Below are 27226 nucleotides of genomic sequence, written 5' to 3'. Positions count from 1 at the left end.
GGTACGGACTGCCTCCTGCATTGCTACCTTGGCTACCACCATGGGCTAGTCACACCTGTGGAACGACCTGGTGGTACCCAGGCGCAGCAAGACCATCCTGCTTAGCGGCGGGCTCTAATGAAGACCAGGTGCCACTTAGACTCCGGTCCCAGGAGTCAGCTAGTACCATCGCCCGTGGTGGTCCAGAGGGTCCACAGACTCAGAAGCCTGACAACTGGCTTTTAGATTTAGTAGGTCCATCCCAGGTGGGCTTCATCAAAGAGAGAGCAGTGGTGGCTAACCTGAAGAAGGTGCTGGTGGTTCTAGACAGAGTCCAACACCATCCCAGGCCAAGAGAAAGAACAACTTTTGTGGCCTTGGATGCTGAAAAAGCTTGGGAATGGCTTGGGATGGTGTTGGATAAGATGGTAATCACGGGGAAGATCCGTTATTATTTGGGAGGGATAAACAACAACCCCACAGTGCAGATAAGTACACCAGGATTCCTCTATAACCCCTTTAAACTCTGTCATGGGACAGACATGCGCTATGTCCCTCATTTTTGACATTGCGCTAGAACCCCTTGACAGGAACTTTGAAGACTCAGGTCTTTATAAAGGGTATAAAAGTCAGGGAAAGGGAGGTAAATATAGCATTATTTGCCGACAATGTGATTGTGTTTATGGCGGACCCACTAAAAGAACTCCCAACATTTTTTGATACAATTACAAGATTCGGAACCTTTGAGGCTATAAAATAAACGTCCAGAAAAGTAGTTTAACAGGTTCCCTTTAAATAGATCTGAGGGCCTGGTAACACGATCTGCTGCAGGGGAGGACAAGTCTCGATCTAGGATTGATTGAACCTTTTACACAAATTGATACAAGATATATGAGGAACAATAGAAAATTTATTGTTGGTAACAGTGAAGCTGCGCCAGTGTTCAAGACACCGGGGGATGAGCGGCTGACACTGACGGGAGATGGGAGCCTCCTACCCTGGTCCTCTGCCACACCGCACCTATACCAACTTGTTATCGATCACTCGTTAGCACCTGTTGTCCTCTTGTTTTTTTAGACGGACATATCAGGCATTTTTATTTTATGTGCGCAACAGATCTGAACAGGTAAGATTCATAGTATAAGAAAGATTATCATGCCTTCTCTCCTGTGTGACTTTTCTGATGTCTAACAAGATGTGAATTTCTGCTAAAACATTTTCCACATTCAGAACACGAAAATAGCTTCTCTCTTGTGTGAATTCGTTGATGAGTAACAAGACTTGAATTCTGGTTAAAACATTTTCCACATTCAGTACATGAAAATGGCTTCTCCCCTGTGTGGATCCTGCGGTGCTTAACAAGACCTGAATTTTTCTGAAAACATTTTCCACATTCATTACAACAAAATGGCTTCTCCCCTGTATGATTTCTCTGATGTTGATCAAGACTTGATTTATGGGTAAAACATTTTCCACATTTAGTACAGAGATATGGTTTCTCTCCTGTGTGAATTCTCTGATGTTGAACAAGACTTGATTTATGGGTAAAACATTTTCCACATTTAATACACAGAAATGGTTTCTCTCCTGTGTGAATTCTCTGGTGTTCAACAAGATAGGTTTTCTGGTTAAAACATTTTCCGCATTCAGAACAAGAAAAGGGCTTTTCTCCGGTGTGAATTCTCTGGTGTTCAACAAGATAGGTTTTCCGGTTAAAACATTTCCCACATTCAGGACATGAAAATGGCTTCTCCCCTGTGTGAGTTATCCTATGTTCAAGAAGATGCGCTTTCTGGGTAAAACATTTCTCACATTCTGGACATGAAAATGGCTTCTCCCCTGTGTGAATTCTCTGGTGTTGCGCAAGTTCTGATTTACTGCCAAAACATTTTTTGCATTCAGAACATGAAAATGGCTTCTCTCCTGTGTGACTTCTCTTATGGCTAACAAGAGCTGCTTTATAAATAAAGCATTTCCCACATTCAGAACATGAAAATGACTTCTCCCCTGTGTGACTTCTCCGGTGTTCGACAAGACTTGCACTATAACTGAAACATTTTCCACATTCTGCACATGAAAATGGCTTCTCCCCTGTGTGAATTCTCAAATGTTGAACAAGTTGTGATTTCATTAGAAAACATTTTCCGCATTCAGGACATAAATATGGCTTTTCTGCTGTGTGAATTCTCTGGTGTTTAACACAACCTGAATTATCACTAAAACATTTTCCACATTCTGAACATGAAAATGGCTTCTCTCCGGTGTGAATTCTCTGGTGTTTAACAAGATTAGATTTTTTGCTAAAACATTTTCCACATTCAGGACATGAAAATACATTCTCCTCTGTGTGAGTTTTTTTGTGTTGATCAAGACTTAATTTCTTGGCAAAACACTTCTCACATTTCGGACATGAAAATTTCCTTTCATCTCCATGATTTCCCTCCTCTGTGGAAAGATGTGACTGATTATCTTCTACTTCCCCACAAGGAGATGAGGGGGGGCGTCCATGGGAATCTCTTGTACTTTCATCTCCTGATCAGTATTGGAGGTTTTTTTTCGCCAGGTACTAGCAGGAGTAAACCGACGTGTCAGTAACTTACTGTCATCTACGGATAAAGAATTTATGTGTATTAATTGCAAATATAAACCACTGAAAAAAATATCCATTAGAAAGTGTTAATGCAGGTCAGGGTGGCAAGAAAGATGCATTCACAGAGATGTACCAAGGACACCTGGGGCTGTGTTACCACCTCCGTCTTCGAGATGCCCTCCCCCACACCCAGCATGAAGATCAGCGAGAAGATGGAGTAAAGGGACATTTATTTGTTAGGTCTGCTCTTCTTTCTTAGGTCACCAACATTATATGCATGTGCATAACTTACCACGCATGTGTCACTCTCGGCATCGTCAATAAACATATGGACCATGTGCGGCAGTGGATCGCTGCCACATCACTGGGCGACAATCAGTATGTGTCCGTACTAATACCGATCATTATGTTGAGCTGACGTCTAACCAATTGCTGGCTTTGGTTTAAATACACAAATGATCCCACCTTTAGTTTATAAAAATTAGCTGTGATTCCTCCTTTCCATAGTAGCCCCAATCCCCTGAGGACTCTGGGTTGCCAGCGATACATGTAGGGGGGCTTCTAGAGGGATTTTATTAGCAATGTGAGCCTGGGCATTACGATCAGCAGCACTATTGTTGAAGGGTATGCGTCCACAGCCACACAAGCTTTAGCACCGGTTACATTATCATATCCTCATAGAAGCCGATCAGATTAGTCTGACAGGACCGGTCCCCCAATAACCCATGCTGATGCTGGGTTATAACGTTATGTACAGTGTAAAACTCCAAGATGGCATCTCTAACAAACCCCTCAAATATTTTCCCATAAATGAAGTTAGACTCACAGGTCTGTAGTTTCCCAATAGCTTTTTTAACCTATTTTAATAATAATGGTGTTAGGAAAACTCACGACTGGAAAACTGTACACACAAAAAGAACTACCACACAAGTCTAGGTGCCGGCTGACAGAAGTGAGAGGATGGGCGAACTATCCCTGTGCTGATCTACAGACTAGACCCTACCAAGGCAGAAACCCCCTTGAAGGGAGGGAGCCTCTGCCGCAGGAACCTCCTATCTACCCTGCAAGGCCCTGGGAGGTGAGAGGAACCCAAATAGGTCTGTCAGTCACTGTGAGGTGGTATGGACAGAGTGAAGAAACAGGACAAACAATGAAGAAACAAACAATATTTAAGACAGCATAGGAAACTAAAGCAGACACAAGACAAGAGAACTAAAGATGTACAGACACAGAACATAGAAGAGAAAGCAGAACTGCCGGGTCACACCAGAGAGTATGTCAAGGTCAAAACCGCTAGTCAAGGAAAAGTAACTAACTGGCAAATACAATACCGGGGAGAAGCAACAACGCTAAGGGAGAAGGTCCAGATCCAATTTATGCAGCCTGAGATTCGCCCCCAGAATCCCATAAGAGCAGGAACCCAGGCTGACTCTGAAGACAGACAGCATTAACTTCCCTAAAGCGCATGCGTCCTGGATGCCCGCTGACCCGAGCTTGAAGCAGTGTAACTCGCTGTGGACAGGGGGCCGAGTTATCGCGGAGATGTGCAGAAACTCGGGGAAGACCGCTAGCATTTCTCAGCATGGAGAGTGGAAGGACCAGCAGACACGGTGTCCCTTCCAGCGGATCTGACAAATGGTCTATCACAGCACATAATTCATGCAGCACCAGGGGTGTATGCCATTTGGGCCTGGGGATTTAGCGGTTTTGAGGTGATGCCGTACCTTTTCCTGGTTTAAACTGTTCACATTCAAAAGAGAATTTACATTATTCCTCATCGTGTCCTCCTGCAGGGGATTTTCCTGAGTAAAGACAGTCGAGAAGGCGACATTCAGTAGATTGGCCCTTTCCTCATCTCTTTTCACCATAACCCCCAGTTTATTCCTCAGAGGGCCCACACTCTCCAGTTTTAGTTGCTTGTCATTTATATACTTAATATAATTTGGCATTACTTTTATTTTTTAGGCAGTCTTTTTTTCAGTCTGTATTTTGCTGCCTTTATCTGTTTTTTTTACAGAATTAATTTTTTTTCTATAATCCTGTAATGCCTCATCGCTACTTTCGTGTTTTAGTAACTTAAACGCCTTAACTTTCTTGCTTATTGCTCTTCTTACAGTACTAGTTAACCACATTGGAATTTTCTTGTTTTTCTTATGCTTTTTTCATATGGTATCTTTTTCAGGACCTTTATAGAATATTTTTGAAAATGTCCTCCCTTGCTGAAAATTTGCCCTCCAGAATTTAAGAGTGTTTGTTGCTCTTCTATCTTAGTAAAGCATAATATAAAATCTAGTTGTGACAGGTAATTGTCTTTGTTACTGACAAAAGCCTGCTGCCTTTGAAGGACCTGCAAGTATCCGCCCCCTCCCAGTCTATATCAGGGTAATTGAAGTCCCCCATGATGAGCACTTTACCGCATCTATTTGACTAACTAGCAGTTTCTCTGCTGAATCTGTTCTATTTGGAGAGTTGTATATTATTATTCATTGTTTCCCCTTTATCTCCCCTTGTTTTTTGGCTCCAGTGAATACTCTATGCAACTGTGGTGAAATTGACAAAAATAACCCCACATTTGCTGCGTTTTCTTGTGGCCCTATTTTTATAGCTTTCATTTTACGCCCCAACTTCCTCTTTATTATTTGGGTCTATACGATTATAGGAATACCAAATTATATAGGTTTAAGTAGATCTTAAAAAATGTAATCTTTTGATAAAAAAAATAGGGGTAAAAACACAATTTGTGTGTTCAGATTTGGGGTTTTTTCACTGTATACAATAACATTCCTCAGAGCCTCATAGTAAAACAACATGTGGGTATAGACTGATGTGACTGGAGGAGGAAACCAAAGACGGATCAGCAGGTGTCTATGTCATCTCCATCTCCTCCCCTGGATGTGACCTCTCCCTGCAATGTATAAGGGAAGGGCAACATCCCTGCCAACGCATAGACAAGGTGGTAGTTGCGAATAGTGCCCTCTACTTGTCAGGAGCTGTTAGGGAGATTGATCACCTCTCTAGGAGGTCTCTAGGTACTGGAGAACTTAGTAATTGCAGCAGCAGCCACTGCCTGGTAAGGCAAGAATTAACAATGCTTAATGCTATTCTTCAATTATGTTCTTGTAAAGCAAGCTGGAAGCTGATTGGAGAAGTGCTACCACCTGACCAAGGAAGTATAGAACCCCTGCTGGGAGAGAGCACATGGTCTTCGAATCCAGTAAGTAGAGAAACAGGTCCAGTGTGCAGCTCCCTGCAGAGCTGCTCTCCAAACCCACTACCAGGAAGAAGAGGTACCTCAGGCTGCTGCCTGATACCTGAGGGCAAGTCAGGAGACTTAAGCCCCAGAGCACAGGTCCCCGTCTGGACTCAGCTCCATCCCTACCAGCCCAGACTGAAGCTACTAACAGGCTGAGAGTAACATTCCAGCAGATCAGCCCTCAGCAGCTTGCTGAATCTACTGCTGTTATCATTTGGCCGTTGCCTGCTGTTAAATAAACAACTGTAAGTTGATTTGCACAATGTTGACTCCATCTGATCCCTGGATATGGCTGTTTACCACCACGGGCTTCCCCATCATTCACCCAGGGACTCACCCTATAGACACTCATGGATTACCCCAGGGAGAAACCATTGCATCAGCCTCTCTCTCCATATTTCTTGCACACACCACCTGCTGGAGACCTGCCAGGCTGTAGGACAGCCCTCCGCTCCCCATACCAAGCACCGTGACATCAGCGTGCCTAGGCCGCAACCGCCAGCAGAGGAATAACCCACAAGATACATGAAAGGCTCTTACCCTCCTTTGTCACTGATGAGGGGATTTCCTCTCCGCTCCTCCTTCCACCACAACTTTCCTGGAAAGATCCGACATGAGGGACATGAGAAAACAAGGAAATGTCTCCAGAGATTCTCTTATATCCAAGTGATGGACAGAAACCTCCAGAACCATGAACTAAGGGGAATAATCTCCTGCAGGAGGAGACAGGATCAACGTTCATCCAAATATTTTACACATCAGCATCAACGTTCCGGTTATATTACTGCATAACCCGATGTGACCCGATCCTGAGGTGGAGACTGGACACCAGGGACAAGATTATCCAGTTCTGCTGCTCTGGACTGTAAATTCCATATAATAGGTTCTCTTTACTACAATATTTTATAAAAATAAACAACATTTGTAGTTATGTCCTACCACAACGATCAACATCACCGCATAGACCCTCCACCCCACTGCTGCTGGAGAAGGTTAGTAGAAGCCTCATTACATCCATCTATAGAGGATTTACAGGAACGTCAGCTCCATCTACCTGATGATCCAGTGGGACGTTCTCCTCTGGTTCCTCTTTAACAACATGGTAATATTGAGGACTGGGACATCTCTCTGGTTCCTCTTTAATATCTCGGGAATCTCCAGGACTGGGACATCTCTCTGGTGGATTTCTCTGACTGGATACATCTGTAGGAAATATACACAGTGACCGATACATTGTCTATATGTGATGATGAGATGATGGAGGAGGTGACCTCACACCTGCTCTGTCCTCTATAATCAGGAAGGTCTCCTCTTACCTGGTGATGTGAGGGGCTGGTGGTCCTCCATCATGATGTCCTTGTACTGGTCCTTGTGTCCTTCTATATACTCCCACTCCTCCATGGAGAAATAGACAGTGACGTCCTGACACCTTATAGGAACCTGACACCCACAATGACACAGTCATCACCCAGACACCTCCCTTGTGTTATTGTACAATGTCCCAGCATTCCCGGCAGCGCTCACCTCTCCGCTCAGCAGCTCAGTGATCCTGGAGGTAAGTTCTAGGATCTTCTGCTCATGTATCAGTGAATGAGGTGGAGGCTCGGTGATGGGGCTCTGGGTCCATCCTCCTGACACACGGGGGGTCACACACTCACCAGACGACTTCTTCACTACTGTGTAATCCTGTGTATGGGGAGACACTGATCACTACATAGATCCTAAGAATCCTTCACCTCTCCAGTCATTTCCCGCTGTTATTCCTAGAGATAAGAGCCGTGTCCTGGGAGACTCTCACCTCTCCGGTTATCAAGGAGATCATCTCCAGGGTGAGCTCCAGGATCCTGGCCGCCATCTGCTCTCTGTCCTTCTCCCGGATCCCTGGTGGATCATTGATGGAAAGGATCATCTTTAGGAGAAACCTCTGGGAGTCCTGGATCTATAGAACCTGAGGAAACATGAGAAGAACTAAGAGCAAACTCTATATGAAGCAATTGTGTCCATGACATGTGTGATGTGACAGATGGGGATTCTCCAGACACTGGAGGGGAGGTCACTGGACTGAGGGAGGAGTGATGGCGCTGGACTGTGCCGCTCCTTACTAATAGCAGATACTGGACATGGAGGGAGACATTGGGGCAGATTTATCAAGCAGTCTGAAAGTCAGAATATTTCCAGTTGCCCATGGCAACCAATCACAGCTCAGCTTTCATTTCACCAGTGCTCATGAATATTTTAAAGGGGAGCTGTGATTGGTTGCCATGGGCAATTGGAAATATTCTGACTTTCAGACACTTGATAAATCTGCCCCATTGTGTGCTCCTGGAGCATGCTGGGAGTTGTAGTCCCTCCATATAGTGTGTGCGCGCTCCTGGAGCATGCTGGGAGTTGTAGTCCCTCCATATAGTGTATGTGCTCCTGGAGATGCTGGGAGTTGTAGTCCCTCCATATAGTGTGCACGCTCCTGGAGCATGCTGGGAGTTGTAGTCCCTCCATATAGTGTGCACGCTCCTGGAGCATGCTGGGAGTTGTAGTCCCTCCATATAGTGTGTGTGCTCCTGGAGCATGCTGGGAGTTGTAGTCCCTCCTCTGGTCACTTACCTCTTCTCTCCTCAGTGCAGGACACTCTCTACCTCACACACGTCCTCCTGCTCACTATCCACTAGTCATGTGACCCTGGGAGTGTGATGTCGCCGATGGGCGGGGCTTCCCGTGAGGACAGGAAGCAGGGCACAGTGTAGATGTGTATAGAGGAGAAGTGACGGATGAAGGACCTGTGGTTATGTCATAGATCATGTGATCAGTACAGGAGGGGCTGCTGGTTGCTGGGAGACACCTTGTTATGAAGGGGACACACTATGGGGCACAGTTACTACTGTAGGGGCTGCCGCCAGGTTCCTGTCAGGCTTTGTACATTCTCTTGCACAGGTATAAGAAGTGTCTGCACCACAATTGTTTTGGACGTGACCCTTTTGTGGCGCGGCTGCACTGGTCTCCATGCGACACAAATTCGGAGGCGTTTCGGGGCTCAGTCGGACCGTGCGCTGTATTTTACATGCAAAGTCTGTCGCACGTCCTAAGGTAAAGGTGCACCACAAAAAAAATATGGTGCCCTCTGTGGGGCCGGTGCAGGGAACAGGCAGATTCATGATTTCTGCCGCACAATGACTCGCCGCACGCAGCATTATACACGGGCAGGGGCTTCTAGTGATGTTTCTGACTTTCTAAGTAAATGGCCCAAAAGACTTGTATGTGGTGGAGAGTATTGTGCAGTGTGAGGGGCGGCAGTGCAGTATAGAGCATGGGGGACAGCAGTATAGTGTAGAGCATGAGGAGCAGCAGTACAGTATAGAGCATGGGGGGCAGCAGTACAGTATAGAGCATGAGGGGCAGCAGTACAGTATAGAGCACGAAGGGCAGCAGTACAGTATAGAGCATGAAGGGCAGCAGTACAGTATAGAGCATGAAGGGCAGCAGTACAGTATAGAGCAGTGGTGGTGAACCTATGGCACGGGTGCCAGAGGGGACACTCAGAGCCTTTCTGTGGGCACTCAGGCCATCGCCCCAGGGAAGAGCTCACAAAACAGGACCAAATTCACCAAATCTTCCTTCAGTCCCAGGCAACTGCTCTCAGTGCTATTTTAAAGCGACATTTCATTGACTGTTTGAAACTGGGAAAAATGAAAAGGTTTTGATCTTGTCATCCTGTCGGACCCACAATTCTTCCTGTACAGAAAGACCCTGGGGAGAAGCTATATAATGTAGTCTGAATTTGCCCTCCTTCTTTCAACTGTACAGTATAGAGCATGAGGGGCAGCAGTACAGTATAGAGCATGCGGAGCAGCAGTATAGTATAGACAAGTGATGGCGAACCTTTTAGTGACCGAGTGCCCAAACTACAACCAAGACCCGCTTATTTATCGCAAAGTGCCAAAATAGAAATTTAAATCATGATTTATACTCCCTGCTCTGTCACAGCTTTTATTCATACCAGCACCCTGAGGACATCAATAAAGCAGAAAATAGAAGAAATTTGGATGATCATTGGCCACCTCTGTAGCACCTAGTGATTATGTGGAGGTGAAGAAGAACAAAAGAAAGAAAAAAGATAATTCCTCCCGTAAGCCTGAGGAAGACTGTAGCTTAGGCCCTAAAACAATGAGGAAGGTGATGCCGGGGTCATGGTCCTTTCCATCCAGTTTGATACTCTGTCAGAGTCGGATGGGGATTATCAGCGAGAGCTCAAACGTATCGATAATGAGTGTGAGGTGGACGTGGGGGACCCCCCCCAACTAAAAAGAAGCCCCCTCCTGTGGACACCACTGTAGAATCAGACATGGAAACAGGTGGAAGACAGGGGGACTTTGACTCTGACACGTGATGATGGGGGTCACTGCTCTGCTCTTTTTCATTGTAATGGCTGGGTTCTTAAAGTAAGAAGGACCAGACACGCCGTGTATGACCACCTGAGATATCTGGACGCTGATGTCATCTTCCTGCAGGAGACCCATCTGACCACCTTAGGGCATCTCCGTGAGGCTGAGCGTGAGTGGCGGTCTGGTCCTTCTTACTGGTCACTGGCTGTGGAGACGTACGCCGGGGTCGCTATAGATGTGAGGGTCCACAGGCTGACGGAGGTCGCTATGGGGAGGTGCCTGGTGCTGGAAGTGACCATTCATGGTAGGTGGCTCCGGTTGATCAACATCTATGGCCCACAGACAGTGACAGAGAGAATCCAGCTGTTCAATGAGGTAAAGCAGTTTTTATTTACCTCTATCCCTGTGATAATGGCGGGTGTCATATTACCATGACATCAGGTGACAGGTCCTCGGGCAGAGCAGTGGTCAGAGACTCCAAACTCCTACGTAACATCATATCACAGGCCGATCTATGTGATGTATTCACCCTGGATGGTAGGACACCTAAGTACACCTACTCTTGTGCTGACAGACATAGCAGGATCGATATGGCGTTTGTGAGTCCCTCAGAGAATGTAAGTGGGATGAGTGAAAGAGTCGTCCCATATTGTCCATATGGCCTTATTGTTTTCCATGGGAGCCTCTAACCATCCTGATATTTGTCGGGGGTTATGGAGACTTAATTTCGGCATTCTGGATTATGTCTATGTCCAGAATTGTATCCACTCCCTTTTTCAGGACCAGCTCCAGAGACAAGACTTCTATGACAACATATCTCACTGGTGGTCCCTCTTAAAGAGACTATCAGTGAAGAAGGGTAAGAGTGAGTACAGCCAGTATCTCAAGCTGCGGAAAGAATTGGAGTCACTGTATTCGGCGGGAGGGGGGGACAAACATAAAATTGACTGACTAAAGTCTGAAATAAAGCAGTATCAGTACAGCCGCTACACGTCCCTGGTAATTGAAAGAGATTACGGAAAACTGGGTGTTCCTGATCTGTATGAAAATTGCCGGGAACGTGTGGCCAAGAAATCAATCACAGGTCTCACTGACTCCCGGGGAGTTTTACAGGAACCTTGGGAGGGAATCCTGGGGGTGGTGAGATCCTACTATGCTGAGTTATTTCAGAAAAAGGTTTTGGATAAAGAGAAAATGGCTCAATTCTTGGAGGCAACTCCAGGCCCTGATACTAGCCTGATACTAGAGATTTGGATTTTTTTTTCTCCTTTGACAGCAGGAATAACAGAGGAGGAGGTTAAAGAGGCCATTGATAAATTGCATCTGAAGAAGGCACCAGGTCCTGATGGTATAACATGTGAATTTTAGAAGAAATTTAGAGACCTCTTGGCTCCGATCCTTGTGGATGTGTTTACCAACTGTCTAGAGAATCACCTGATGCCTCCATCCATGAGAGTGTCCTCCCTTATTCTGCTGTCCAAAGGTAAGGAGCCTAGTGACATCAAGAACTGGAGGCCGATCGCCCTCTTGAATGTCAACAGGAAAATTCTGGCAAGAATTCTGTTTTCTAGGTTAGTCTGTTTGTCCCCGGCACTGTTGGCAGGCTCTCAGTATGGCACAGTAAAAGGGCGGAACATCTCTGGAGCAGTCATCTTCATAAGAGAGATGTTTGAGAGATGTAAAACTCTGAGGTGTGGGAGATATGTTGTAGGTCTGGACCAGGCTAAGGGATTCCGAGATCACTGCAGCGGTGTGATTTTTAGGAGGTACCAGTCCCCCATTGCTTGCCTTTGAAGGTAGTCGCCTACGCGGATGATGTGACTGTGGTGATATCAGAGCCTTGTGAGGTGGAGATGTTGTCTGCAGCCATCAAAAGTTACTCAGGGGCCTCCGGGTCTCTGATCAACCTTGAGAAGAGTCAAGCTTTCTGGACATCGAGTTCTGATCCTGGCTTTGATCTGCCACAATTCGCTATAACTACTATAATACTGCCCCCTATGTACAAGAATATAACTACTATAATACTGCCTCCTGTGTACAGGAATGTAACTGCTATAATACTGGCCCCTATGTAAATGTAAATTTTTTTCAATAATGGCAAAAAAGTGTCATTTTCAACATTAGGCTCTATTACGGGGGTTAAAAAAAGACATAATTACATTTTGATAGATCGGACACTTTGGGAGGCAGCGATACCTAATATGTTTATGATTTTTACTGTTTATATTTACATCAGTTTTTTATTTTAACTTTTTATTTAATTTTTTTTACTATTTTTCAGACCCCCTCTGGTATTTTCCACATACTGCCATACAACAGTAGGGATTTTAAACAGCATCTCTATCAGACAGTCTTAGGTCTTTTTAAGAACAGAGACTGTTACGGTAACCGATCGCCGCCCCCTAATGACTTTACAAGGGGCGCAGATTAAATCCAAAATGGCGGCACCCATGCACCACCAGGGTGTGACGTACAGATAAGTCGCCAGTCGGTAAAGGGTTAAAGAATATCATCATACGGGAGGTACAAAAGAGACAAAAATCCACATTAGAAAATTAAGTTATCCAGCATAAAGTCCACAATAAGAATAAGATGGGTATTAAAATAAAATGGGTATTATCAATGTAACTTAACCTGTTAATGTTTTATGTTCCAGGTAATGTGAGCGGCTATAGAGAATAGTATATTCATATTTTATAAATACTATTGCTTAAAATGCAATTGAGATAAATGAATATAAATAGCAATGTGTAAGGGCAGGACACGGACAGCGAGCACTGATTCTAAGTCCCACAAACAGGTACTGCTCACTTACTGGGTCCACCTTAAACAGTAGCTAATAACTGGGCATCTGTCCCTCCCAGATCCAAAGTGTGGACATGTTACAAGACGGACAAACAAATAATACATAAGGGAGGTGACAAACCGGGTACAACATAGAATTAAAAAGGAGAATAGTCGAGAACGTAAGCCAATATCGAAAAACCAGAAGTACAAACATATATAAAGATAACCACAGACAGAATGCTGGCAGACAAACTGTTTACCAGAAAAGAATGGTGCACATGGTTTTATATCGGGGTTCTTCACGTGAGAGAGGCAAAGCACTGAAGGCAAAGAGCCTGCAGGCCAACAAATAGAACACTGTTCAGACTGCCGGATGAAAAGCATTAGATGGAATTCAGCGCCTTCTCAGCCTGACAGTATGAACTGAAGATGACTGAGACACAGATGTAACAGTACCCCACCTCTTACAAGGGGCCACCGTGCCCTCATTAGGACCAACAGGTTTGTAGTAATTCTGCCATAATAAAACCTAAAGAGATGTGGGGCATGAAGATCTTTGCAAGAGAACCCATGTATGCTCCTAAGCACCATATCCTTTTCAATGCAATAAGTATTGAACAGCTTTGTGAACTCTTATGAGAACCACATTTTTTTCAACTTCAAGTTCTAATTCACCCATATAACAACAGGAGCTGGTGGTTTGTATGACTGGAGAAATGTATTTTTTCAACAGTGACTTGTGAAATACATTACGGATATGGGGTTTGCAGGACAACTGCACACTAAAAGACTCAGGATTAATCTTGGGCCTCCCAAGATCTATCCTCTGGCCTGAACCCCTTCCAATCGATAAGAAAGAACTGCTTCCTTCTAACTGACTTCATGTTAAAGACATTGGTGGAATCAGCCTCAGGTTTTTCACTTGTAATAAAGGACGATTTTACGATTTTATTATTATGTTTACTGACTGAGCACCACCACAGAGTCCTATACTGTGAATCTTGGTCTCCGATTTGAAGTAACTCGCTGCGTATCTAATAGAGGGATTGCCCCGATGGAAGATCCACGTCAGGAACATCAGAAGGCACAGAAAGAGGAAGAGGTGGGCGTGGATGTCGTCCATAAACAATGAAGAAGGGAGCGGCACTGGCAGATTCAGAGTCCAAAGAACTATAGGAGAATTCCGCCCACGGTAACCGGGTGGACCAGTCGTCCAGTTGGCGGAAACAAAGTGCTGAAGATAGCAGCACAGAGTGGGATTGACTCTCTCCACTTGCCCATTAGACTGAGGATGATAGGCAGAGGAGAAGTCCAGCTTTACTTGAAGTTGGTTGCACACGGAAGGCCAAAACCTGGAAACAAACTGGACCCCTCGGTCTGAGACAATGTGCAGAGGAAGTCCATGGCTGTCTAAGCTGGAAGATGTGGAGGAAGAATAAGCCGGCAAGACGAGGAGATGACAGTAGAGCAGGCAAAGGAATGAGGTGCGACATCTTAGAGAAACGGTCTGTGACACCCCAGATGACGGTATTACCAGAGGATGGAGTAAGATCCCTAACAAAGTCCATGGCTACATGAGTCCATGGGCAGCTGTGTATTGGCAGTAGCAGAAGCAGACCTGCTGGCTTGAGCCGTGATGATTTATTTTGGGCATAGGAAGTGCAGGAACTCACAAAGTCTTTTACATCCTTCACCAGACCTGGCCACCAGTGGAAACAAGAGATGAAAGTAACAGATCTCTGCACCCCAGGGTTTCCAGCCACACAAGAGAAATGTCCCCAACTTAGTATCCCTTTTCGGAGAACTTGTCGGACAGGAGGGATCCACAGAAGTGGCAACAACAAGCCGCATGGGAGGAACGATATGTCGAGGAATCGGTTCGTCCCCAATTACATCGGAGGCACGAGAGAGGGCATCAGCTTTGACATTCTTCTCTGCTGCATGGTAATGGATTAGAAAGTAAAATGGAGAGAAAAAGAGGGACCAACGAGCATGCCGTGGATTGAGATGCTGAGCAGTCTGGAGATATAGGAAGTTGTTGTGATCTGTATTGATACAGACTGGATGACAGGTCCTTCTAGAAGATAACGCCACTCTTCCAAGGCAAGCTTTATGGCGAGAAGCTCCGGATCACCTAAGGAGTAGTTCCTCTCTGCGTCTGAGAAGGTTTTTGAGAAGAAGCCCGAAAGTGAGAATTCGGACTTTGGGCCCTTTCTGTGTGAGAACGGCTCCAGCTCCTTGTGTGGAAACATCAACTTCTAGCAGAAACGGTTTCTCCGTACCGGGCCGAGAGAGAGAGTACAAAAGCAGACTTCAGCTTGGAGAAAGCTTCTTCAGCAGCCGGTGGCCAGAGTATAGCATTGGTTGTTTTTCTTGGTAGGCGCCACAATGGGAGACATAAGGGAGGAAAAATGTGGTATGAACTGCTGGTAGTAATTAAAAAAGCCCAGGAATCTCTGGAAAATACCTCTGAAATACCACAGACAATTTCATGGGACCCATCTGTATTCCCTTGTCAGAGATGACATACCCGAGGAAAGGAAGACTCTTTTGATGTAATATGCAAAGGTAAAGAACAGAGACATGCAAAATAGATCAACTGATAATATTTTTATTAATTGAAAAATGCACCACAAAACATGCTTAAAAACATTTCAAAATTGTGAACAAAGTCACAAGTGAACACATCCTCAGGACAGTGCAAAACACATGGTAATGTGCACTGTCCCAGTACTCCAGCTGTCCCCAGTGGCCACAATTAAATATTGCCATGTATAGATTAGTTCAATTGGTAGGCTGATCAGATCAGAAAGACAAATCTATATGAATAATACAAAGAATAAATAACATAGGGAAAAATCCCAACATGTTACAGATGAACACAAGATAAGAGACCAGCCAAACCATGCACAAGTAGAGAAAATATATGCCTAACTCTCAGGCTATAGAACCGGGGTGCTGGGAATAGATGCCCCACGCATATCGCTACCTTGTGGTAGCTTCCTCAGGGGTAATCTAGCAACACGGTGCGTTCTTCTTTTATGCTCCCCCCTTGCGTGCTTGTATAGCGTTAACTTCCGGTATGACCCGGAAGGACACCAGGCACCCATCAGGTCAACCCACCATTGAGATCAGCGGCGCATGCGCAGCACCGAGTCGAGTCACAAAGACCAAAAGAAGACTAGCGCATGCATAGCACCAATAAAAATAAAATGTTTCGCGGTGAAAAAGACAACCGGTGCGGGTGCGTGAAGAGTAATGTGAATGGAACCGAGCAGACCAATTAAAGGATCAATCTACTTTGGGAGAATATACACAAACATCATGCAAATAGAAAATAAATAATATATTATAAATATAAGCATATCAAAAGTAGATGATCACACTCCGATACATTCACCTCACACCCCCTCATGGGCCCATGAGTCATACATACCACACATACCACATACAAAAGACACAAATATTTAAATATAAAAATAAATTAAAATATATAGATCAATTTATCAAATATTACAGTGCATTTAAATGTATATTATAGCCTATGTATAAATGTGTATATTTACAAAATAGTGAACAGTAGGTCCCAAAAAGTGTAGAAGATGCCCCTGGCTATGGTGATGGTAGAACCACCTCTCCTCTAGGTGTAGAGGATGCCCCCTGTCTATGGTGATGGTAGAACCTCCTCTCCTCTAGGTGTAGAGGATGCCCCCTGGCTATGGTGATGGTAGAACCACCTCCCCTCTAGGTGTAGAGGATGCCCCCTGTCTATGGTGATGGTAGAACCTCCTCTCCTCTAGGTGTAGAGGATGCCCCCTATCTATAGTGATGGTAGAGCCACCTCTACTCTAGGTGTAGAGGATGCCCCCTGTCTTTGGTGATGGTAGAACCACCTCTCCTCTAGGTGTAGAGGATGCCCCTGTCTATGGTGATGGTAGAACCGCCTCTCCTCTAGGTGCAGAGGATGTCCCCTGTCTATGGTGATGGTAGGACCTCCTCTCCTCTAGGTGAAAAGGATCCCCCTGTCTATGGTGATGGTATAACCTCCTCTCCTCTAGGTGTAGAGGATGCCCCTGTCTAAGGTGATGGTAGAACTGCCTCTCCTCTAGGTGTAGAGGATGTCCCTGTCTAAGGTGATAATAGAACTGCCTCTCCTCTAGGTGCAGAGGATGTCCCCTGTCTATGGTGATGGTAGGACCTCCTCTCCTCTAGGTGTAAAGGATCCCCCTGTCTATAGTGATGGTATAACCTCCTCTCCTCTAGGTGTAGAGGATGCCCCCGTTTAAGGTGATGGTAGAACTGCCTCTCCTCTAGGTGTAGAGGATGCCCCCTGTCTATGGTGATGGTATAACCGCCTCTCCTCTGGGTGTAGAGGATGCCTCGTGTCTATGGTGATGGTAGAACCTCCTTTCCTCTAGGTGTAGAGGATGCCCCTGTCTAAGGTGATGGTAGAACTGTCTCTCCTCTAGATGTAGAGGATGCACCCTGTTGATGGTGATGGTAGAACTGCCTCTCCGCTAGGTGTAGAGGATGCCCCCTGTCTATAGTGATGGTAGAACCTCCTCTCCTCTAGGTGTAGAGGATGCCCCCTGTCTATAGTGATGGTAGAACCTCCTCTCCTCTAGGCGTAGAGGATGCCTCCTGTCTATGGTGATGGTAGAACCTCCCCTGCTCTAGGTGTAGAGGATGCCCCCTGTCTATGGTGATGGTAGAACCTCCTCTCCTCTAGCTGTAGAGGATGACCCCTGTCTTTGGTGATGGTAGAACCTCCTCTCCTCTAGGCGAAGAGGATGCCCCCTGTGTATGGTGATGGTAGAACCTCCTCTAGGTGTAGAGGATGCCCCCTGTCTATGGTGATGGTAGAACCACCTCTCCTCTAGGTGTAGAGGATGTCCCCTGTTTATGGGGATGGTAGAACCTCCTCTCCTCTAGGTGTAGAGGATGCCCCTTGTATATGGTGATGGTAGAACAACCTCTCCTCTAGGTGTAGAGGATGCCCCCTGTCTATGGTGTTGGTAGAACCTCCTCTCCTCTAGGTGTAGAGGATGCCCCCTGTCTATTGTGATGATAGAACTGACTCTCCTCTAGGTTTAGAGGACTTCCCCTGTCTATAGTGATGATAGAACTGCCTCTCTTCTAGGTGTAGAGGATGCCCCCTGTCTATGGTGATGGTAGAACCTCCTCTCCTCTAGGTGTAGAGGATGCCCCCTGTCTAAGGTGATGGTAGAACTGCCTCTCCTCTTGGTGTAGAGGATCCCCCTGTCCATGGTGATGGTAGAACGTCTTCTCCTCTAGGTGTAGAGGATGCCCCTTGTCTATGGTGATGGCAGAACTGCCTCTCCACTAGGTGTAGAGGATGCCCCCTGTCTATGGTGATGGTAGAACCTCCTCTCCTCTAGCTGTAGAGGATGACCCCTGTCTATTGTGATGATAGAACTGCCTCTCCTCTAGGTTTACTGGACTTCCCCTGTCTATGGTGACGATAGAACTGCCTCTCCTCTAGGTGTAGAGGATGCCCCCTGTCTATGGTGTTGGTAGAACCTCCTCTCCTCTAGGTGTAGAGGATGTCCCCTGTCTATGGTGATGATAGAACTGCCTCTCTTCTAGGTGTAGAGGATGCCCCCTGTGTATGGTGATGGTAGAACCTCCTCTAGGTGTAGAGGATGCCCCCTGTCTATGGTGATGGTAGAACCACCTCTCCTCTAGGTGTAGAGGATGTCCCCTGTTTATGGGGATGGTAGAACCTCCTCTCCTCTAGGTGTAGAGGATGCCCCTTGTCTATGGTGATGGTAGAACAACCTCTCTTCTAGGTGTAGAGGATGCCCCCTGTCTATGGTGATGATAGAACCTCCTCTCCTCTAGGTGTAGAGGATGCCCCCTGTCTATTGTGATGATAGAACTGCCTCTCCTCTAGGTTTAGAGGACTTCCCCTGTCTATGGTGACGATAGAACTGCCTCTCCTCTAGGTGTAGAGGATGCCCCCTGTCTATGGTGTTGGTAGAACCTCCTCTCCTCTAGGTGTAGAGGATGCCCCCTGTCTATTGTGATGATAGAACTGCCTCTCCTCTAGGTTTAGAGGACTTCCCCTGTCTATGGTGATGATAGAACTGCCTCTCTTCTAGGTGTAGAGGATGCCCCCTGTCTATGGTGATGATACAACCTCCTCTCCTCTAGGTGTAGAGGATGCCCCCTGTCTATTGTGATGATAGAACTGCCTCTCCTCTAGGTTTAGAGGACTTCCCCTGTCTATGGTGATGATAGAACTGCCTCTCTTCTAGGTGTAGAGGATGCCCCCTGTCTATGGTGATGGTAGAACCTCCTCTCCTCTAGCTGTAGAGGATGCCCCCTGTCTAAGGTGATGGTAGAACTGCCTCTCCTCTGGGTGTAGAGGATCCCCCTGTCTATGGTGATGGTAGAACGTCTTCTCCTCTAGGTGAAGAGGATCCCCCTGTCTATGGTGAAGGCAGAACTGCCTCTCCACTAGGTGTAGAGGATGCCCCCTGTCTATGGTGATGGTAGAACCTCCTCTCCTCTAGCTGTAGAGGATGACCCCTGTCTTTGGTGATGGTGGAACCTCCTCTCCTCTAGGCGAAGAGGATGCCCCCTGTGTATGGTGATGGTAGAACCTCCTCTAGGTGTAGAGGATGCCCCCTGTCTATGGTGATGGTAGAACATCTCTCCTCTAGGTGTAGAGGATGTCCCCTGTTTATGGGGATGGTAGAACCTCCTCTCCTCTAGGTGTAGAGGATGCCCCTTGTCTATGGTGATGGTAGAACAACCTCTCTTCTAGGTGTAGAGGATGCCCCCTGTCTATGGTGATGATAGAACCTCCTCTCCTCTAGGTGTAGAGGATGCCCCCTGTCTATTGTGATGATAGAACTGCCTCTCCTCTAGGTTTAGAGGACTTCCCCTGTCTATGGTGACGATAGAACTGCCTCTCCTCTAGGTGTAGAGGATGCCCCCTTTCTATGGTGTTGGTAGAACCTCCTCTCCTCTAGGTGTAGAGGATGTCCCCTGTTTATGGGGATGGTAGATCCTCCACTCCTCTAGGTGTAGAGGATACCCCCTGTCTATGGTGATGGTAGAACCTCCTCTTCTTTAGGTGTACAGGATGCCACCTGTGTATGGTGATGGTAGAACCTCCTCTCTTCTAGGTGTAGAGGATGCCCCCTGTCTATGGTGATGATACAACCTCCTCTCCTCTAGGTGTAGAGGATGCCCCCTGTCTATTGTGATGATAGAACTGCCTCTCCTCTAGGTTTAGAGGACTTCCCCTGTCTATGGTGATGATAGAACTGCCTCTCCTCTAGGTGTAGAGGATGCCCCCTTTCTATGGTGATGGTAGAACCTCCTCTCCTCTAGGTGTAGAGGATGTCCCCTGTCTATGGTGATGGTAGAACCTCCTCTCTTCTAGGTGTAGAGGATGCCCCCTGTCTATGGTGATGGTAGAACCTCCTCTCCTCTAGGTGTAGAAGATGCCCCCTGTCTAAGGTGATGGTAGAACTGCCTCTCCTCTGGGTGTAGAGGATGCCTTGTGTCTATGGTGATGGTAGAACCACATCTCCTCTATGTCTAGAGGATGCCCCCTGTCTATAGTGATGGTAGAACCTCCTCTCCTCTAGGTGTAGAAGATGCCCCTGTCTATGATGATGGTAGAACCTCCTCCCCTCTAGGTGCAGAGGATGCCTCCTGTCTATGGTGATGGTAGAACCACCTCTCCTCTAGGTGCAGAGGATGCCTCCTGTCTATGGTGATGGTAGAACCTCCTCAGCTCTAGGTGTAGAGGATGACCCCTGTCTATGGTGATGGTAGAACCTCCTCTCCTCTAGGCGTAGAGGATGCCCCCTGTGTATGGTGATGGTAGAACCACCTCTCCTCTAGGTGTAGAGGATGTCCCCTGTTTATGGGGATGGTAGAACCACCTCTCCTCTAGGTGTATAGGATGGCCCCTGTCTATGGTGATGGTAGAACCTCCTCTCTTCTAGGTGTAGAGGATGACCCCTGTCTATGCTGATGGTAGAACCTCCTCTCCTCTAGGTGTAGAGGATGCCCCCTGTGTATGGTGATGGTAGAACCTCCTCTCCTCTAGGTGTAGAGGATGCCCCCTGTCTATGGTGATGGTAGAACCTCCTCTCCTCTAGGCGTAGAGGATGGCTCCTGTCTATGGGGATAGTAGTACCTCCTCTCCTCTAGGTTTTGAGGATGCCCGCTGTTTTTGGTGATGGTAGAACCTCCTCTCTTTTATGTGTAGAGGATGCCCCTTGTCTATGGTGATGGTAGAAACTCCTCTCCTCTAGGTGTAGAGGATGCCACCTGTCTATGGTGATGATAGGACCTCCTCTCCTCTAGGTGTGGAGGATGCCCCCCGTTCTATGGTGATGATAGAACTTCCTCTCCTCTAGGTGTAGAGGATACCCCCTGTCTATGGTGATGGTAGACCCTCCTCTCCTCTAGGTGTAGAGGATGCCCCCTGTCTATGGTGATGGTAGAACCTCCTCTCCTCTAGATTTAGTAGATACCCCCTGTCTATGGTGATGGTAGAACCTCCTCTCCTCTAGATGTAGTAGATTCCCCCTGTCTATGGTGATGGAAGAACCCGCTTCTCCTCTAGGTGTAGAGGATGCCCCCTGTCTATGGTGATGGTAGAACCTCCTCTCCTCTAGGTGTAGAGGATGCCCCCTGTGTATGGTGATGGTAGAACCTCCTCTCCTCTAGGTGTAGAGGATGCCCCCTGTCTATGGTGATGGTAGAACCTCCTCTCCTCTAGGCGTAGAGGATGGCCCCTGTCTATGGGGATAGTAGCACCTCCTCTCCTCTATAGGTTTTGAGGATGCCTCCTGTTTTTGGTGATGGAAGAACCCGCTTCTCCTCTAGGCGTAGAGGATGCCACCTGTCTATGGTGATGATAGGACCTCCTCTCCTCTAGGTGTGGAGGATGCCCCCCGTTCTATGGTGAAGATAGAACCTCCTCTCCTCTAGGTTTAGAGGACTTCCCCTGTCTATGGTGATGGTAGAACCTCCTCTCCTCTAGATGTAGTAGATGCCCCCTGTCTATGGTGATGGTAGAACCTCCTCTCCTCTAGATGTAGAGGATGCCCCCTGTCTATGGTGATGGTAGAACCTGATCTCCTCTAAATGTAGTAGATGCCCCCTGTCTATGGTGATGGAAGAACCCGCTTCTCCTCTAGGTATAGCGGATGACCCCTGTCTATGGCGATGATAGAACCTCCTCTCTTCCAGGTGTAGAGGATGCCCCCTATCTATGGTGATGGAAGAACCTCCTCTCCTCTAGGTGTAGAGGATGTCCCCTGTCTATGGTGATGGTAGAACCTCCTCTCTTCTAGGTGTAGAGGATGCCCCCTGTCTATGGTGATGGTAGAACCTCCTCTCCTCTAGGTGTAGAGGATGCCCCCTGTCTAAGGTGATGGTAGAACTGCCTCACCTCTGGGTGTAGAGGATGCCTTGTGTCTATGGTGATGGTACAACCACCTCTCCTCTAGGTCTAGAGGATGCCCCCTGTCTATAGTGATGGTAGAACCTCCTCTCCTCTAGGTGTAGAAGATGCCCCTGTCTATGATGATGGTAGAACCTCCTCCCCTCTAGGTGCAGAGGATGCCTCCTGTCTATGGTGATGGTAGAACCACCTCTCCTCTAGGTGCAGAGGATGCCTCCTGTCTATGGTGATGGTAGAACCTCCTCAGCTCTAGTTGTAGAGGATGACCCCTGTCTATGGTGATGGTAGAACCTCCTCTCCTCTAGGCGTAGAGGATGCCCCCTGTGTATGGTGATGGTAGAACCACCTCTCCTCTAGGTGTAGAGGATGTCCCCTGTTTATGGGGATGGTAGAACCACCTCTCCTCTAGGTGTATAGGATGGCCCCTGTCTATGGTGATGGTAGAACCTCCTCTCTTATAGGTGTAGAGGATGACCCCTGTCTATGCTGATGGTAGAACCTCCTCTCCTCTAGGTGTAGAGGATGCCCCCTGTGTATGGTGATGGTAGAACCTCCTCTCCTCTAGGTGTAGAGGATGCCCCCTGTCTATGGTGATGGTAGAACCTCCTCTCCTCTAGGCGTAGAGGATGGCTCCTGTCTATGGGGATAGTAGTACCTCCTCTCCTCTAGGTTTTGAGGATGCCCGCTGTTTTTGGTGATGGTAGAACCTCATCTCCTCTAAATGTAGTAGATGCCCCCTGTCTATGGTGATGGAAGAACCCGCTTCTCCTCTAGGTATAGCGGATGACCCCTGTCTATGGCGATGATAGAACCTCCTCTCTTCCAGGTGTAGAGGATGCCCCCTATCTATGGTGATGGAAGAACCTCCTCTCCTCTAGGTGTAGCCGATGTCCCCTGTCTATGGTGATGGTAGAACCTCCTCTCCTCTAGGCGTAGCCGATGTCCCCTGTCTATGGTGATGGTAGAACCTCCTCTCCTCTAGATGTAGAGGATGCCCCCTGTCTATGGTGATGGTAGAACCTCCTCTCCTCTAGGTATAGATAATGCCCCCTGTCTATGGTGATGATAGAACCTCCTCTCCTCTAGATGTAGTAGATGCCCCCTGTCTATGGTGATGGAAGAACCTCCTCTCCTCTAGGTGTAGAGGATGCCCCCTGTCTATGGTGATGGTAGAACCTCCTCTCCTCTAGGTGTAGAGGATGTCCCCTGTCTATGGTGATGGTAGAACCTCCTCTCCTCTAGATGTAGAGGATGCCCCCTGTCTATGGTGATGGAAGAACCTCCTCTCCTCTAGGTGTAGAGGATGCCCCTGTCTATGGTGATGGTAGAACCTCCTCTCCTCTAGGTGTAGAGGATGCCCCCTGTCTATGGTGATGGTAGAACCTCCTTTTCTCTAGGTGTAGAGGATGCCCCCTGTCTATGGTGATGGTAGAACCTCCTCTCCTCTAGGCGTAGCCGATGTCCCCTGTCTATGGTGATGGTAGAACGGCCTTTGCACTAGGCATAGAGGATGTCTCCTGGTCCTAGTCACAGGCCTAGATCTTTGGAGAGATCCTTGTATTGCCCATTCAGATATGTGTACATTTTAGGCTACATTCACATGAACGTAGCATAACATATGGGAGGGGTGCTGATGAGGAGCAGGGGTGAGTGGACACCGATCACTAAAATTAAGTTTATGGAGAGAAGAGTCAGTCTATAGCTTTTCCTTCACACTGAATGTGGAAATTAATTCTGAGCCCAAAGCTTTATTACACACAGGATACTAGGACGTGTATTAGGCAAGGGTCCTGTAGTCATTCATGCGGTAAGTTCTGGCTTGGTGCAGTCATTGTGACCTGTTTATAGACAGGATGCAGGTACCATCTTAATTGCTGTTGCACAGAGCTTATTCCTTTACATAGACAAAAAAGAAACAACATACATCCATAGAGTAGCAGAAGCTGAATGTCAGCATCCTTTACTGTTCAGGGGACTTTAGGATTTACGTTATTAAGATACTTTTGACCTTCACATATTTTCTGGTGTTCAACGAGATCCGATGAAAATGGCTTCTCCCCCGTGTGAATTCTCTGATGCTGAACAAGACAGGATTCACAGGCTAAACATTTTCCACATTTAATACAAAGAAATGTCTTCGCTTCTGTGTATTTTCTGGTGTCTGAGAAGAACTGATTTAGTAATAAAACGTTTTCCACATTCTGTACATGAAAATGGCCTCTCCCCTGTGTGAGTTCTCTGATGTTGAGCAAGAGTTGATTTGTGAGTAAAACATTTTCCACATTTAGTACAGAGAAATGGCTTCTCTCCTGTGTGAATTATCTGGTGTTTAACAAGATATCTTTTCTGGTTAAAACATTTCCCACATTCAGAACATGAAAATGGCTTCTCCCCTGTGTGAATTATCTCATGTCTAGCAAGGTGCGCTTTCAGGCTAAAACATTTCCCACATTCTGCACATACAAATGGCTTCTCCCCTGTGTGAGTTCTCAGGTGTTGAGCAAGTTCTGTTTTATTGATAAAACATTTTTCGCATTCAGAACACGGAAATGGTTTCTCTCCTGTGTGAATTCTTTGGTGCTGTACAAGTTTTGATTTACTGACAAAACATTTTCCACATTCGGAACATGATAACAGGTTCTCTCCTGTGTGAATTCTCTGGTGTTGAAGAAATTTTGATTTACTGACAAAACACTTTCCACATGCTGAACATGAAAACGGCTTCACTCCTGTGTGAACTCTCTGATGTTCAACAAGTTTCGATTTACTGGCAAAACATTTCCCACATTCTGAACAGGAAAACGGCTTGTCCCCTGTGTGAATTCTCCGGTGTTGAACAAGGTTTGATTTCATGGCAAAACATTTTCCACATTCAAGACATGAAAATGGTTTCTCTGATGTGTGAGTTTTCTCATGGACGACAAGCTTATACATTTGGGTAAAACACTTTCCACATTCCAGACAAGAAAATGGCTTGTCCCCAGTGTGAGTTTTCTTATGTTCAACAAGATGGGATTTCTGAACAAAACATTTCCCACATTCGGTACATAAAAATGGCTTCTCTCCCGTGTGAATTTTCTGATGGTGAACAAGAATTGATCTAGAGCCAAAGGATTTTCCGCATTCACAACATGAATATGGCTTCACTCCGGTGTGAACTCTCTGGTGTTCAGCCACTAATGATTTATTGCTAAAACACTTTCCACATTCAGCACATGAAAATGGCTTCTCTCCTGTGTGAGTTCTCTGGTGTTTGACAAAAGCAGACTTGTATTTAAAACATTTTCCACAATCGCCACATGAAAACGGCTTCTCTTCCGATTTCCCTGTAAAACGTTTTCCACGTTTGGTACGTGCAAATAGATTTTCCTCTGTGTGAAGTTTCACATGCTGATAAAGGATTAATTTGCTGGTAAAACACTTCTTACATTCAGGACATGAAAATGTCCTCTTATCTCCATGATTTCCCTCCTCTGTGGGAAGATGTGACTGATTATCTTCTACTTCCCCACAAGGAGATGAGGGGGGACGTCCATGGGAACCTCTTGTACTTTCATCTCCTGGAAAATATAACCAAGAAATCAGTAAACACCATAATACCACATGGATTGAAAAGGGATTGTAAAAAGGGGCACGCCTTATATGAGTGGGCCTTCTGTTGCATACGGCACGGCCGAGAGCCCGGGCTTACATCATACACAGACACACAAATGCCCCCATTTTCTTTAGGAGATGATGGAGGAGGTGACCTCACGCCTGCTCTGTCCTCTATAATCAGGAAGGTCTCCTCTTACCTGGTGATGTGAGGGGCTGGTGGTCCTCCATCATGATGTCCTTGTACTGGTCCTTGTGTCCTTCTATATACTCCCACTCCTCCATGGAGAAATAGACAGCGACGTCCTGACACCTTATAGGAACCTGACACCCACAATGACACAGTCATCACCCAGACACCTCCCTTGTGTTATTGTACAATGTCCCAGCATTCCCGGCAGCACTCACCTCTCTGCTCAGCAGCTCAGTGATCCTGGAGGTAAGTTCTAGGATCTTCTGCTCATGTATCAGTGAATGAGGTGGAGGCTCGGTGATGGGGCTCTGGGTCCATCCTCCTGACACACGGGGGGTCACACACTCACCAGACGACTTCTTCACTACTGTGTAATCCTATACATCAATGCATTGATCCAAATAATTATGCATCTTTCCTTCATCTTTTCAGTTTTATTTATAAATATGAGAGCAACGTTCTCCGAGACTCTCACCTCTCCACTTATCAAGAAGATGATCTCCAGGGTGAAGTCTCCGATCCTGGCAGCCATCTTCTCTCTGTCCTTCTCCTTCCATGGTGGACCCTTCACCATCACGTCATCTTTGTACAGATCCTTGTGTCCTTCTATATACTCCCACTCCTCCATGGAGAAATAGACAGTGACGTCCTGACACCTTATAGGAACCTGACACCCACAATGACACAGTCATCACCCAGACCCCTCCCTTGTGTTATTGTACAATGTCCCAGCATTCCCGGCAGTGCTCACCTCTCCGCTCAGCAGCTCAGTGATCCTGGAGGTAAGTTCTAGGATCTTCTGCTCATGTATCAGTGAATGAGGTGGAGGCTCGGTGATGGGGCTCTGGGTCCATCCTCCTGACACACGGGGGGTCACACACTCACCAGACGACTTCTTCACTACTGTGTAATCCTGTGTATGGGGAGACACTGATCACTACATAGATCCTAAGAATCCTTCACCTCTCCAGTCATTTCCCGCTGTTATTCCTAGAGATAA

General features: G+C 46.6%; 2 protein-coding genes and 1 pseudogene across 2 annotated transcripts in view; 2 read left to right on the top strand and 1 right to left on the bottom strand.

The window, feature by feature from the left end:
• The window catches only part of LOC140119963 (uncharacterized), a 1020783-nt gene that overhangs the window by 605895 nt on the left and 387662 nt on the right, over window positions 1-27226 (top strand). The window lies entirely within an intron of this gene.
• LOC140119783 (uncharacterized) overlaps window positions 1-27226 on the top strand; it is a 157870-nt gene that overhangs the window by 102777 nt on the left and 27867 nt on the right.
• LOC140119965 (uncharacterized) lies at window positions 235-27226 on the bottom strand (annotated as a pseudogene).

The sequence above is a fragment of the Engystomops pustulosus genome, chromosome 2 (assembly GCF_040894005.1).
Source record: "Engystomops pustulosus chromosome 2, aEngPut4.maternal, whole genome shotgun sequence".
Classification (NCBI taxonomy): domain Eukaryota; kingdom Metazoa; phylum Chordata; class Amphibia; order Anura; family Leptodactylidae; genus Engystomops; species Engystomops pustulosus.
This window is presented reverse-complemented; position numbering and strand designations above follow the sequence as displayed.